Here is a 16578-nt window from a genome sequence, read left to right as displayed (position 1 = left end):
ACTCTGCTTATGAGTTTTTCAAGTTTGACCTCTACGTTACAGTTTTAACCATCATATCAGTTGCATCCTTAATTCAGCTGGTACAATGTTAATATATATGTAGCCTGTCCTGATTGAACTAATTTGTCTCAGCATATTGCTTTTGCTGGTGGCAATGTAAATGATGCACCATCATTATAAAATTAAGCGTATACCTCTCAAATGACACAGCACTTCACTCCTAGGTATTTATCCTAGGAATCAGAAACACAAGACTTTGAGTTTTGAGTTGAGACAGAAAGCTATAGGAGTAAGTGAGAAGCCTTGGGTATTGTGAAAGGACTTCTCTGTTTAACACGTGGAAGCATATATAAGACACATTATTTTTCCTCAGCCCAATTTCAGGGAGCTTGTAGAATACGGCACTTCTTAAACTTTTATATAGACTCTTTGCCATACTTAAGTTTTGATTGTGGTGGGGGTTTTTTTCAGTGTTTTTCATAGTATATTAATTAAAAAAAAAAAGAAGTCAGGGGAAGGTGTGTCAGGAAACTAACATAATAATATTTATTTTATGTAAAATTAAAAAATCATAATGGGCTTTTTGGGAAGATATGAACTTAAGAATGTAGTGGTTCTAAAATAGGTCATGAGAATATCCTTGGATACTAAGTAGCGCCATCTTTCTGTGTAAGATTTGCATTTCAAGGGGTGAACAATAACTGTATTTCTGTGTCTTATTTTGTACAGTGAGGCGTTAAATAAGTGGGATGAGGAACTCCCTATTTTATTTTAAAAAATTTGTAATCTGCGACTAAGGTGTTGTCTTTTGGTTAAAAGCTAGTGTTACAGTAATTTTTGCTGATTTTAATATTAATCATTAGACTTTGTCAAATGAGTTAGTAACTGAAACCAACACATTGTTCGTGGTATTACATCATTCATTCTGCATGAAACTGAGGCTGTCTCTTGTCCTCTTATTATCCCAGTAAGAATTTACACCACTTAACCAGGTATTAATCATTGGCTCTTGTGAAAGCTGGGAATGTTTGAGTCAGTTAGATGAGTGAGAGAAACAAAGACAGTGATAAAGGAGCAGAAAGCCTTTGATGGAACACATTGCCTATGAGAAGATTGGGGATAAGCTCAGGAGCCTTGGAAGGTAGAGCTCAGTGAAAGGATACATGCAGAAGAAGCCAGCCACATCTTCAGGTGGAGAGGAAGGACACTGCAAGGTGTTGTTTCTAGGGGCTATCATCTTCTCTGTAAATTTAGAAGCAAGCCCATCTTCTCAGTAAATACTCCTGGAATGACTTGAGGGTACTGAGAGAAGGAAGAAAGACTGAGAAGTTTTGATGGTAAAGTTTGGGGTCAAGTGTGGAGGAGAATGCAATAAGGAGTCATTCGGGAGGGAATTAAAGGCTTGCTGAGCAATAGAGAGGTCTTGGTGTGGTTACATGTGTATTCTGAGTCAATTACAATGGCTTTGCAACCTTTCTGGTAGTCCTTGACAGAGGGGGACAAAGGAAAATAAAAGAACTGGGACAACAGTGAACTCTCAAGTGGATAGGAGACCAAGGAATTATATGGGAAAATGGAACAGGGGTCAGGAAGGCCTGATACTGAAAACAGACTAGAAATCCATGTAGCTCCACAAGATTAGCTAACTACTTAAGGTCAAAATATAGGAACATAATCTAGGAGGCATTAGTAAAGAGTGGTAACCTGTTGCCCAGTTGGCAAGCTGATAATGACAGCAGTAAAAGAGCAGTCAAGAGAAAACCTATCAGGCTAATCTAGTTTCTCCCATTACTCCTGTTAGTTGAGGGCTACTCTGTGTTGTGTGTTTTGCTTAAATCCAAGTTGGCAAACATTTTCTTACAGGGCTAGATAGTATATATGCCTTAGACAATCTGAAAATGCATTTACCTGAAAACCATAGGTGGTTGCCCAGGAACACTTGTGTGAAATCCCCATTAGAAGTCAAGGTAAAAAAAGTATCAGTATAAACAGTGTTGCAATCCTTGTAAAAATAAACTTCCTAGCCTCCTGGATGTTGAAGAGCTGTTTTTCAATCTACCTACAGGTATCTATGTCTGTATATATGTATGTGTGTGTGTATATAGGTATATGATACTATATACCTAATACTGTTTTAGTCCTTATGAGAAACATATAGAAATTACAGAAATAATCTGTCTTCCAAGAAATGTCAATCTATTTGGAGAAGGAAATGGGAAAAGGAAGACTGGAGGGATGAAAATACTTATAAAATATCATATAGTTGGACAGTGAGTTACTGCTACAAAGGTGACTTAATGACTTTGAGTACAGAATTGCCTGTATACCAAGCAGGAGGATTTCTCTGCCTTTGGACTTGAGGTTTGAGACAGTAGCCAACTGGGAACTCTTTTCTCACGTATAGCATTTCAGCTACTCTCGTGCTTTGGAAAGATGAAATAATGACTCATTTTTCCAGGATTATTATTTCTACTGCTTAGTTCTGCTAAATGTCATAGTCTGAATAGTTGTTAAAAGTCGGAAAAATAATTAAATGGACACTTTTCAGACTCAATCACATTTTGACTGGTATGATAATGGTCTCCCAAAATATTTGATGCCTTGAAAGTAGTGTCCTGCTGTATTTGATATAGACTTCTTTTTCTTCTTTTAAAATATTTTCTTGAATTATAAAATAAATTTATGTGGCAATAGATTAAGTCTGTTGATTCTATTTTGGGCAGTTATACCTAAGAAAAAGACCAGTGGATAAATCCTATTTAGTGTTTGAAACATTAAAGCAGTCATTTAAAATTGTTAAACCATATTTGGAAAGTAATCAGAAAGCAGCATGTTAAAAAAAAACAGGATTATAAATTTGTTCCATTTTGATATCATAGAACAGTATGTTGGAAGGACCTAGTGCTATCACTTCCTACCGGTAATTTTACAGTAAAATACAATCTAGGATTCTAGATGGAAAATTACATCATCAGTTGTTCAGTGGCATGGTGGTGTCTCTGTAAATCTGCCCGAGCAATTTGGTAACTGCAATCAATTTGTGTTTTACTTTGCTCATTGTCAAATTCAAGATTTCTGTTGTTCTAGTTGAGCAAAATTTTTTGTATATCACGCTTTCAAGATGGTGGGTAAGATTCAAGTTGGCCTTTTAAGTTAAGATACATGTGATGTTAAGCCATCCCACAGTGTTGACAATAAACTTTCAATGACATAAAGTGAAGTGGGAAATATTCTCCCACCCTAATCTTACCCAGGGCTATTGAAAAGAGATGTTCTTCTTTAATGATGACAGGCACGATGAAGGAAAACTTGGTATGAAATACAATTCTAAAGAGAGTAATTCTAACTAGACTGTAATGATGGGCATCAGATGAACAGAGAAGGAAATATAATTGTAAACGGAAATGGCAGGACTTTTTGTTTCTAACGATTCTGTTACGTTGAGGGATATTTGAGGATCTGACCACAAAGAATTCAGCCCTGAGACTGGGTTTAACATTTTAAAACATTTTTAAATATTAAAACTTAGATGAAGTCATAAAAGATATGTAATTAACTTTTGCAGATGATAGAAATATGGGAGGGAGCATTAATATGATGGATGAGAACATCAGTGTACAAGGTTAATAGCTTCAACTTATGGATTGCATCAAATTATGGGATTAAATTTGAATGTAAATATTTATTGTAAAAACCAGTTTGGACAATTTTAAGGTAGTGGAAACACAGCTTGATAGCAAATGACGCTTTTTAGAAAGGTGAATCTGGGTATTTTTATATGACTACAAGATTAATATGAGCCAGTAGTATGAAGCAGCTGCTAAAAAATAAAAACCTTAGTCACGATAGAAACATAGTAAAGATCAAGAGAAGTCCTAGACAGTGCTCTCTTCGGCAGCACATATACTAAAAATTGGAAGGATACAGAGAAGATTGGCATGGCCCCTGAGCAAGGAAGACATGCACATTCCTGTAGTGTTCCATATTTTTACCTCACACCAGTCAGAATGGCTATCATTAAAATGTCTACAAATAATAAATTCTGGAGAGGGTGTGGGGAAAAGGGAACCCTCCTACACTGTTGGTGGGGATATATTTTGGTGCAGCCACTATGGGAAACAGTATGGAGGTTCCTCAAAAAACTAAAAATAGAGTTGCCATATGATCTAACAATCCCACTCCTGGACGTATATCTGGAGAAAACTCTAATTCAAAAAGACACATGCACCCCAATGTTCATAGCAGCGCTATTTGCAATAGCCAAGACATGGAAGCAACCTAAGTATCCATTGATAGATGAATGGATAAAGAAGGTGCGGTATACATGTACAATGGAATACTACTAAAAGAATGAACTAATTCCATTAAAAAGAATGAACTACCCATCGGCAGCAACATAGATGGACCTAGAGATTATCACACTAAGTGAAATAAGTCAGAAAGAGACAAATATTGTATGATATCACAAATATGTGGAATCTAAAATATGACACAAATGAACTTGTTTATGAAACAAACAGACTCACAGACATAGAAGACAGACTTAAGGTTACCAAAAAGGGAAGGGGGTGAGGGAGGGATAAATTAGGAATTTGTGATTAGCAGATATCACTACTATATCTAAAGTAGATAAACAATAAGGACCTACTGTATAGCACAGGAAACCGTATTCAATGTCCTATAATAAACCATAATGGAAGAGAATATGAAAAAGAATATATATCTATATCTATCTACCTATTTATCTATCTACCCACCTACCTATAGTATAACTGAATCACTTTGCTCTACACCAAAAACTAACACAACATTGTAAATGAATTATACTTCAAAAAAATAAATAAACAGAATTAAAAAAAAAAAAGAACTCCTAGACACTTTGCACACTGTGATGTGCAGGCCTCATCCAGAGGGTTGTGCTGCTGTCTATGAGCCATGACTTAAGAAGAGTGCTTAATATGTCAGAGTGGGTCCAAATGAGGCTGGAGGCTGACCAGTTTTCTTCAGATATTCAAATTGCCAATGGAACAGATGCTGGAATTATTTTCTTTCAAGTAAAAGCTTCAAGAAGCAGACTTGATTCTCCTGGGAAGGCATGGGCAGCCACTGCCAGAGAGATATAATAAAGAGGAATCTTTGGTTTGGTAGAGATTAAAAGGAATAACTTCTATTTTCCTTTTAAAAGTCAAAGATGCCATGATTATTGAATGCAAATCTAAAATTTGAGAAAGCAACAAGAAAGACAATCCTGGGTAAGAACTGAGATAGGCTGTGACTGGAGGGTCTCACTCTTGATTAGCTTCTGGGCCTATTAAAGCACGTTGTTTGGACCTCAGCTCTCCATTTAAAGCCTGAATTGGACTTAATCGTGATACAGTGTCAAGTGGTAAAAGAGCATATCACAAGGGGTATACTGTTAGCATTAAAAAGGGAAAGTCAGAAATAGCTTCACGTGGATTTTTTCCCCAAATCAAGCAACGCAATGAAGTACAATAAAAAAGGCAGAACGCAGAACTCACAAGAAATGATGGTCTATCCCCTTTGAAGGTTTTCATGAACTATAACAGGATTATAGTTTTTTACACTATAGTTCACTTAGAATTGAAAATGAAGGTGCCTTCGGCTACCTGACTGCCTTTATAATTTGCTTAGTGATTCCTACCATCTCATGGCAAATTGTAAGAATTTTCTTTTTCTCCTTCTTGTTTATTTTCAGGGAGATGGGTTCTGTTCTTTAGAGTTTCACAAAGATGTAGTAGATCTTAGTTTGAACAAATTGATCCTCTTATTTCTTTAGAATCTGTTATGCGTATGAAAGCTTAATCTGGTGTGGGTCAGGGCAAAGGAAATATAAGGACACTGGATAACAAAAGAGACAAAAAAGGATGACTGATGTGTTACACCCTCATAAGCCTCTCTACTTCAAAAATACCAGTCTTGGATAAAGCTGTTGTTGAAAGAACGCTTTTTTCTCTCTCAAGTCCAATATCCAGACACACACAAGTATACACATACTCTTTTTTATAATCTAGAAATGTTATAGGAATCTGAGAATAAATTTTGTATTATTAAATGACACATTGTTCAGGTCAAGGTTTTGTTTTGTTTTTTTCTTTCACAACCGAGTTTATAGTCAATTGTCGTGTGACATGAACACATTGTAGGTATTCTTAGTTTGTTATTAAAGAAAATATTGGGAATATTAGACATCTTCAGGGAAATTTTTAAAAAACATTACTAGATGGGTGAACGTTTATCCTTTCCAAGAATATAAAATTTGTGACTCATTTTTATCTTTGGTTTTCCACTGTAAAGAATGGGTGTCAGCTTCCTATGTAATTTTGATTTGTTTATCCAGCAGTTTTGTTTGTCCGTGCAGTTTTCTATGTGCCAATTGTGGTCAATATTTGGTTTCCATAAAAGGTATGAGTTTTCTTTGAGGCTATCTTTCTTGCCATTGCCAAACCCACAACTGATGCACCATTACTTTGACTTTTGTTCTTAATTTAAACTTGGCACAGATCCTGTCTTTGGTGTAAAACATGAAGCAAACTCCATTTTGACCTGGAATCTGGGGAGGAAACTATTTGCTTGACATTCTCTAAAGAGATATAGAGACAGGATGTTTGTGTTACTCTTATAGGGATAGAACTGCTACCTGAATGTGCCAGTACCCACAAGTTCAGGGTGGCACTGCTATTAAAAAAAAAAAAAAAAATCTAGCCAAGTCCGTTTTTCTCAGTTTATAGGTAAAAGCAGGTAAAGACACATCAAAACGTCTCTGTTTAATGGAATGCAAAGCAATCCACTTAAAAAGGCCGGAACAGGATTTAGATCCAGACTGCCTGAGTTTGAATTCTGACTCTACCACTTATATGCCCAGGCAAGTTATTTAACCTGAGTCTGTTGTCTCAACTGTAAAGTGAGATATCAAAAGTTTCAACCTCATGGAGCTCTGGGAAGGATTAAGGTAAGTGACTTAGAACAGGGATTGACACAGAATAGCCTCCTTCTTCTCCTCCTCATCTCTCAGAATTGAATATGCACGTTACATTCCTTTTTGGCAAGAGTATGGGATTTAGGGTTTTTAGAGAGTTAGCTTTTGACATTCTGGCCTCATTGTCACCCTGCTCTAACTTACCTAGTCAATGACATAGTCTTTAATTCTTATCTAGCAAACTGAATGGTAACCCTGTGACCCGAAGGTGCTAATACATATCTAAGATGTGAACCATTCAGTCATATTTTATGAATAATTTAGGTCTTGTAAGCTCAGTTCATCCATACTTTGGAAATTTTTCAATCTTCTGTAAGAGCTACGTGGGGCTAGAAATTGAAACCACATAAAACAGTAAAAAAGAATTCCGACCAACTTTTACCTGTCAAATAAAGCCATTTATTCATATTTATTGAGTGTCTAGAACCTTCACAGTGGAGAAAACTACTTAATCATTCTCATGAGCTTCCTGCCTCGCACATTGTAGACACCTAATAAAATGGTTTTTTCAATTGAAGTTTATGACCAAGCTTTTCACAGGGAAGATTCCTTTTCAAATATTCTCTAAATCTCTTCTTTAAAAGTAGATACCCAGTCAGAAGTGGAGAAGTAGCAATTGCTGAGCTTAGCAGTAGCCAAAAGCGAACTTCATCCCTAAGTCTAATGACAGCTTCTTGGATGCAGCTCATGTGTGTTTCTCTTCTCTCTCTTTTTAAAGACAATCCCTAGGTCTGGATCTACTGCTGATTTTGCAGTTTTTACTGGTTAGGTCATATTGAGAATGATGATAGCATTAAAAATGAAATGTTGTATTCTTTTTTAATCCTTTGCCCCAGATTAGTTGAAAAGGGAGAGAGAAGAGGGGGAGGTCCATTACTATTGTTCTACAACACTGAACTAATTGCTTTTTAAGAAATAGCATGAAAGTTGTACACATTATATAAAAAATTCTTGTCTAAAGTGAAATTATTTTACAGATGAAGTTAATGAGTGCTTATTGAGGTAATAATGCATCGAATTATATTCAAAGAAGAATTAAATGAAAGATGTTCCGTCATTCTACACATGGTTCACTAACAGAAATTCAAGATTTTTCACATTGGTAAGACAGCCACTTTTAGTGCCACTAAATTTTGTGCCACTTTTAGCGCCACATAATTAACTGTGATTTTGAGTCTTCACATATGGAAAAAAATTAGGCTAGTACACTTGTTTGTTTCAGAAACAGTTAATAATTTTTACTTTATCACTGAAATGATGTATATTTCTGAATGAGCTTCTCCAGAGGCATGTCACAGGCATCTCATCATTCAGTATCACCCTGCCTTTCTGTCAGTTTTAGCCATTTAGAGCCCCTATTTTGGCCATTAACTCTCAGGTCCTTCACTCTCTTCAAGCTAATCTTGACATAGGATTAGGAATACCAAAGCTTCCAGTCACAAGGAACCAGTGTCAAAGAGATTAACTGAATTATCTGTTGGCTTAATTCCCCATTCATGCTCACATGGGAAGGGAATAACAATATATGTGAGAGTTCTTTTACAGCTATACTCCAATACAAGCAACGGCTATTACCATTTCCCTATATTGCATCATTATGGTGACCTTCATTGCTCCCAAAGAACTCCTTTACCTAGTCTTTCTCTTCCATGGTCTCAATTCATAGCATACAAATGTAGTTCTCTGTTTCTGTACAGCCCAGACTTTGAGGTTAATTGAATAACTAATTCTTACCTACTAAAATTGGGTAGCTGCAGAAAGCAAGCTTCTTAATCAAAATTTCGTGTTTCTTGCTGCTACTAAAATAGGCAGGAAGGCAGGCCTGTTAACCGGTATTAGTGAGACTTTATGAAAATCCAAGGAAAACGTTAATGTTCCTTTTGGCTGTGCTTCCAATGAATTAGCTGTTTATGTGAAACTTTGCCTGTATGGCTCATGAAACCAATGATGCTATGAGGTTTTTTCCCTCTGCCTTGGAAAAAAGTGTTGCCAGAGTCGTGTTCCTTATGATATTGTTACTTTGCTCCTGATTTTGCACTCAACTCAAAGACATAATCAGGTAGTGTTGGGTGAAAATTGTTGGCATGAATAGAGAATCTTTTATCAAAAGATTTAAATATGATATCCTAAACGATAAGTTTCTCTCCTGAATTAAAAAACAAAAACCCAATAACTTAATTTTCCCTTATTTCAAAGTTAGCTATGAAGGTAAGCCTACAGGTAAACCTTTTCATACAGATGTGTACCTCACCATCTTGGTATTTCTAAGCCTCTTTTTCCTGAAATCTGTTTTACTCAGACTTTTTTTTTTCTAATAGACTATTTCTGAAATTGATGCAGATCTCTTATATCACAATTAATAATTTCCAGTTTATTTTTTTCTAATAAGGCTCTTCTTTTATTATTATTATTATTTTTTTTATTGGAGTATAGTTGCTTTACAATGTTGTGTTAGTTTCTGTTGGACAACAAAGTGAATCAGCTATATGTTACATACATCCCCTCCCTCTTGGACCTCCATCCCACCCCTCTAGGTCACCACAGAGCACCAAGCTGAGCTCCCTGTGCTACACAGCAGGTTCCCACTAGCTGTCTATTTTACACATGGTAGTGTATACGTGTCAATCCTAATCTCCCAATTCATCCCACCCTCCCCTTCCCCCCTGTGTCCACACATCCGTTCTCTATGTCTGCGTCTCTATTCCTGCCTTGCAAATAGGAAATACATGACTTTAATTTAATATAGGCTACATATATTTTGACCTGTTTGCTCATCCATATCTACCATCTACCAACTATGTTCTGGGCATGTGAAGGGTACAAAGCCCTCTGCCTTTATTTGGTGTGAGTTACAGTCTCCTTTTTGAGAAACCATTGGAGAGTAACATTAATGGGTTTAAATAATGTCAAATTAGAAATCCTTTTAAGACATATTTAAGGATAAATATTACTTTAAAGATCTTAATACACTATAGGAAAGCACAGGAAAAAACCTAAAATACTAACTTAGAATGGGCTTGGGAATAGAAATATCAACTTTGGAATCCTAGCACTGTTACTTAACAGGCACAAATTACACATGCCTTTTTGCATTCTCATTTTGTTTTCTCTAAAAAATAGAGGTAATAAAAGTATCATCTTTATAGAGGTGTGTGAGAACTATGTTATATAATATGCACAACTACTGCCACCCAGTAGGTTCTTAATGCATTTTGCCTTTATTTTTATTACCAATGTTATTAAAAACTAGAGTTTATGGAAATTAAGTAGACTTATAAAAATTAGAACATTATAAGATAGAATAATCTTTCAGAATGTTGGCTTATATGGTTTTTTAAGTTTATGTATGTCATACTTATTTGACTATCAAATTTATTTTTAAAATTTCAATTATCTCTTATCTCCAGGAAGCATGTATTTTTATTTTTCTACGCAGTATGTTGTCCTCCTTATTATTCTGGACATGGGAATAAAGGAGTGCTTGGAAATGTCTAGATTGTCTTGGCCATTCTCTTGTTACATTCAGTGATGTCAGTAAGACAGGCTTCTTCAGGAGCTGTGTAGTTTATGAGTCTGGAGTGTCATATAAAAAAGAAATATCCATAACTCTATATTTTATGGCTGGAGGTTATATAAAGATTCTTGGTTGACTTTCTTTTGAGATTGAGTATTTCAGTAATGGTTTAAAATTGACATTCTGAATTATTATGTTATTAATTTGCATTATTCTTATTTTCTTACTTGAAAGTAAAGAGCTCCTAATAACCAAAATATAGATGTACTTTGGAAGTCTTTGACATATACAGTGTCCACCAAATATTTCCACCTATCGTTAATAGGTACATTTCAGCTACACTATTTTTTTTTTAGGCTAATTCTTTTATACTTTATTTTTTTATCATCTTTATTGGAGTATAATTGCTTTACTATGGTGTGTTACTTTCTGCTTTATAACAAAGTGAATCAGCTATACATATACATATATCCCCATATCTCCTCCCTCTTGGGTCTCCCTCCCACCCTCCCTATCCCACCCCTCTAGGTGTTCACAAAGCACCCTCCCTGTGCTATGCGGCTGCTTCCCACTAGCTATCTATTTTACATTTGGTAGTGTATATATGTCCATGCCACTCTCTCACTTTGTCCCAGCTTACCCTTCCCCCTCCCCGTGTCCTCAAATCCATTCTCTACGTCTGCATCTTTATTCCTGTCCTGCCCCTAGGTTTTTCAGAACCTTTTTTTTTTTTTTTTAGATTCCATATGTATGTCTTAGCACATGGTATTTGTTTTTCTCTTTCTGACTTACTTCACTCTTTATGACAGACCCTAAGTCCATCCACCTCACTACAAATAACTCAATTTCATTTCTTTTTATGGCTGAGCAATAAGGCAAGAATGTACAATGGAGAAAAGACAGCCTCTTCAATAAGTGGTGCTGGGAAAACTGGACAGCTACATGTAAAAGAATGAAATTAGAACACTCCATAACACCATACACAAAAATAAACTCAAAATGGATTAAAGACCTAAATGTAAGGCCAGACACTATAAAGCTCTTAGAGGAGAACATAGGCAGAACACTCTATGACATAAATCACAGCAAGATCCTTTTTGACCCACCTCCTAGAGAAATGGAAATAAAAACAAAAATAAACAAATGGGACATAATGAAACTTCAAAGCTTTTGCACAGCAAAGGAAACCATAAACAAGATGAAAAGACAACCCTCAGAATGGGAGAAAATATTTGCAAATGAAGCAACTGACAAAGGATTAATCTCCAAAATTTACAAGCAGCTCATACAGCTCAATGTCAAAAAAACAAACAACGCCATCCAAAAATGGGCAGAAGACCTAAGTAGACATTTCTCCAAAGAAGATATACAGATTGCCAACAAACACATGAAAGGATGCTCAACATCACTAATCATTAGAGAAATGCAAATCAAAACTACCATGAGGTATTATCTCATACCGGTCAGGATGGCCATCATCAAATAATCTACAAACAATAAATGCTGGAGAGGGTGTGGAGAAAAGGGAACCCTCTTGCACTGTTGGTGGGAATGTAAACTGATACAGCCACTATGGAGAACAGTATGGAGGTTCCTTAAAAAACTAAAAATAGAACTACCTACCATATGACCCAGCAATCCCAGTACTGGGCATATACCCTGAGAAAACCATAATTCAACAAGACTCATGTACCACAATGTTCATTGCAGCTCTATTTTCAATAGTCAGGACATGGAAGCAACCTAGTGTCCATCAACAGATGAATGGATAAAGAAGATGTGGCACATATATACAGCTACACTATTTATTTAACTGTTCCCTGCCATTTAAGAAAAAATTACATTTAGTAGATTTATCTCATTCCTGAAAAGATTCTTCTTTGTTATTTAGCTTGCTAGAAACTCCTAACTTCACTCTTAGCTTAAGATTTCAGTTACTACTTCCTTAAGACTAAAACCTGCCAGTTTGCAACGTATTCAACACACCGTTTACGTCTATTAGTTGGCCTTTCCTAGTTTATGCTACAGTAACAAAGTTAGAGCTTTATTTCTTGCTCATGTTCAGTATGCTCATGTTCATGTTCATGTCCATTATGTCCCTTCATGGTGGGACACAAGCTGAGGGGCAACCCTTTCCTGGACCATGCCAAGATGGTGACAGATTGGAAAAAGAGATTGTGAGACTACATGCTGGCTCTTACAGCTTCTGCTCGCACGAGGCCTGTGTCTCATATCTTTTCCAATCATATTTCATGAGCCAAAGTCATTCACATGGCCAAGCCTGATGATAATGTGATGGAAAGTATTGCTTCCTGCAGCAATGGGCCTGGTTTGTCGGGGAGGGGAGCAGCAAGAATGTTTAGGCAAAATTATAGTCCACCACACTACCTCAGTATTGCTTTCTTGACATGTTGAAATGTGCCTTCCTCGCTATAATTCGAAAATACCATGTATTCACTTTTTAAACATATATTAAGCATTAACTATTATATATTCCCCATAGTCAGTGATTGTACAGACTTTAATATTAAGGACCATAAACTGAAAGAAGAGTCTGCTGATGTGTTTAGCTCTTGTCCTCCTGATATTTCTATACATATTGAATAATTTTCATAATGTTTTCCATGATACGCTTTTCACTCACCTTTTGTGATGCCAAAAGGTGACTTGGACTTTTTAAATAAGAGAGATGGGATTGGAATTCTACCTCTGTGATTCATTAGCAATGTGATCTTAGTTATTAATTCTCCTTGATCTCCTGTTTCCTCAATACTCTGGGATTATACAAAACATGTGAATCACCTGGTCAATCACCTTGATGCATTATAAATTTTCAAGTAAGTCATATCTTGTATCACTTCCACCATAACCCTCTAGGAACTCTCATTTCACTCAGAATTAAAACAGAAGCCCTTTTTGTGTTCTACAAACTCCACGATGATCTGTCCCCATGGTTCTACCCTTGCTTACTTTGCTCCAACTATGTTGGGCTTCTCGATAATCCAAAACACAAAAAGCACAGGCCAGGCTTGGCACTTCTGCTACTGATGTTCCCGCTGGAATGTTATTTCTTTAAATATCTACAAGGCTTGTCTCATCATTTTTTTCTGCTTAAATGTCATCTAATTAGAAAGGCCTCTGGCCACTGTGTTAAGATATCACCTCTTCTATCACTCTCTAACTTCTTACCTTGACATATGTTTTCTATTTTGATTTATCATCATGAGACATATATATATGTGTGTGTGTTTGTTTACTGGTTTATGATTTTTTCCTCCCTCTAGAGTTTAAACTTCATAAGAACAGAGACTATTTTGTATACTGTACATTCTACCACCTACAATGCTTCCTGGCCCATAGTAGGTGATTAGTAGTTGATGAGTAAATAAATTTAACTTATATCATTCAGGAAAATAAATAATAGGATTAAACAGAGAAAAAAGGACAGGTTCCTCGTATCTTCTATTTATTACTCAATACCAGAAAAGGTGACTGAGACATAATTATGGAATATCTATATTTATCTTCCAAGTCACTACCCAATTTTTTTTTGAATTTTTGAATTTTATTTTATTTATTTTTTTATACAGCAGGTTCTTATTAGTCATCCATTTTATACACATCAGTGTATACATGTCAATCCAATTCTCCCAATTCATCACACCACCACCCCCACCTGCCACTGCTTTCACCTCCTAGGTGTCCATACATTTGTTCTCTACCTCTGTGTCTCAATTTCTGCCCTGCAAACCGGTTCATCTGTACCATTTTACTAGGTTGCACATATATGCGTTAATATGTGATATTTGTTTTTCTCCTTCTGGCTTACTTCACTCTGTATGACAATCTCTAGGTCCACCCATGTCTCTACAAATGACCCAATTTCTTTCCTTTTTATGGCTGAGTAATATTCCATTGTATATATGTACCACATCTTCTTTATCCATTCATCTGTCGATGGGCATTTAGGTTGCTTCCATGTCCTGGCTATTGTAAATAGTGCTGCAATGAACATTGGGGTCCATGTGTCTTTTTGAATTATGGTTTTCTCAGGGTATATGCCCAGTAGTGGGATTGCTGGGTCATATGGTCATTCTATTTTTAGTTTTTTAAGGAACCTCCATACTGTTCTCCATAGTGGCTATATCAATTTACATTCCCACCATCAGTGCAAGAAGGTTCCCCTTTCTCCACACCCTCTCCAGCATTTATTGTTTGTAGATTTTTTGATGATGGCCATTCTGACTGGTGTGAGGTGATACCTAATTGTAGTTTTGATTTGCATTTCTCTAATAATTAGTGATGTTGAGCAGCTTTTCACGTGCTTCTTGGCCATCTGTATGTCTTCTTTGGAGAAATGTCTATTTAGGTCTTCTGCCCATTTTTTGATTGGGTTGTTTGTTTTTTTTAATATTGAGCTGCATGAGCTGTTTATATATTTTGGATATTAACCCTTTGTCTGTTGCTTCGTTTGCAAATATTTTATCCCATTGTGAGGGTTGACTTTTCGTCTTGTTTGTAGCTTCCTTGGCTATTGAAAAGCTTTTAAGTTTCATTAGGTCCCATTTGTTTATTTTTGTTTTTATTTCCATTACTCTAGGACGTGGGTCAAAAAAGGATCTTGCTGTGATTTATGTTATAGAGTGTTCTGCCTATGTTTTCCTCTAAGAGTTTTATAGTGTCTGGCCTTACATTTAGGTCTCTAATCCATTTTGAGTTTATTTTTGTGTATGGTGTTAGGGAGTGTTCTAATTTCATTCTTTTACATGTAGCTGTCCAGTTTTCCCAGCACCACTTATTGAAGAGGCTGTCTTTTCTCCATTGTATATCCTTGCCTTTTTTGTCATAGATTAGTTGACCATAGGTGCGTGGGTTTATCTCTGGGCTTTCTATCCTATTCCATTGATCTGTATTTCTGTTTTTGTGCCAGTACCATATTGTCTTGATTACTGTAGCTTTGTAGTATAGTCCAAAGTCAGAGAGTCTGATTCCTCCAGCCCCGTTTTTTTCCCTCAAGACTGCTTTTGCTATTCAGGGTCTTTTGTGTCTCCATACAAATTTTTTGTTCTAGTTCTGTAAAAAATGCCATTGGTGATAGGGATTGCATTGAATCTGTAGATTGCTTTGGGTAGTATAGTCATTTTCACAATATTGATTCTTCCAATCCAGGAACATTGTATATCTCTCCATCTATTGGTATCGTCTTTAATTTCTTTCAAAAGTGTCTTATAATTTTCTGCATACAGGTCTTTTTGTCTCCCTAGGTAGGTTTATTCCTAGATATTTTATTCTTTTTGTTGCAGTGGTAAATGGGAGTGTTTCCTTAATTTCTCTTTCAGATTTTTCATCATTAATGTATAGGAATGCAAGAGATTTCTGTGCATTCATTTTGTATCCTGCAACTTTACCAAATTCATGGATTAGCTCTAGTAGTTTTCTGGTGGCATCTTTAGGATTCTCTATGTATAGTATCATGTCACCTGCAAACAGTGACAGTTTTACTTCTTCTTTTCCAATTTATATTCCTTTTATTTCTTTTTCCTCTCTGATTGCTGTGGCTAGGACTTCCAAAATTATGTTGAATAATAGTGACGAGAGTGGACAACCTTGTCTTGTTCCTGATCTTAGAGGAAATGCTTTCAAATTTTTCACTATTAAGAGTGATGTTTGCTGTTGGTCTGTCGTATATGGCCTTTACTCTGTTGAGGTAGGTTCCCTCTATGCCCACTTTCTGGAGAGTTTTTATCATAAATGGGTGTTGAATTTTATCAAAAGCTTTTTCTGCATCTATTGAGATGATCATATGGTTTTTATTCTTCAATTTGTTAATGTGGTGTATCACATTGACTGATTTGCGTATACTGAAGAATCCTTGCATCCCTGGGATAAATCCCACTTGATCATGGTGTATGATCCTTTTAATGTGTTGTTGGATTCTGTTTGCTAGTATTTTGTTGAGGATTTTTGTGTCTATATTCATGATTGATACTGGTCTGTAATTTTCTTTTTTTGGAGTATATTTGTCTGGTTTTGTTATCAGGGTGATGGTGGCCTCATAGAATGAGTT

General features: G+C 36.0%; 1 protein-coding gene and 1 non-coding gene across 6 annotated transcripts in view; both read left to right on the top strand.

Annotated features, from left to right (window-relative positions):
- The window catches only part of NAV3 (neuron navigator 3), a 1137481-nt gene that overhangs the window by 700373 nt on the left and 420530 nt on the right, over positions 1 to 16578 (top strand). The gene's annotated exons all lie outside the window — the stretch shown is intronic.
- Positions 3883 to 3990, top strand: LOC114235611 (U6 spliceosomal RNA). Its single transcript, XR_003621745.1, has one exon. It is a non-coding gene; the product is annotated as a U6 spliceosomal RNA (small nuclear RNA).

Source organism: Balaenoptera acutorostrata, chromosome 11 (genome assembly GCF_949987535.1).
Source record: "Balaenoptera acutorostrata chromosome 11, mBalAcu1.1, whole genome shotgun sequence".
Classification (NCBI taxonomy): Eukaryota; Metazoa; Chordata; class Mammalia; order Artiodactyla; family Balaenopteridae; genus Balaenoptera; species Balaenoptera acutorostrata.
The sequence above is the reverse complement of the archived record's forward strand: the minus strand, read 5'-3'. Positions and strand labels throughout refer to the sequence as shown.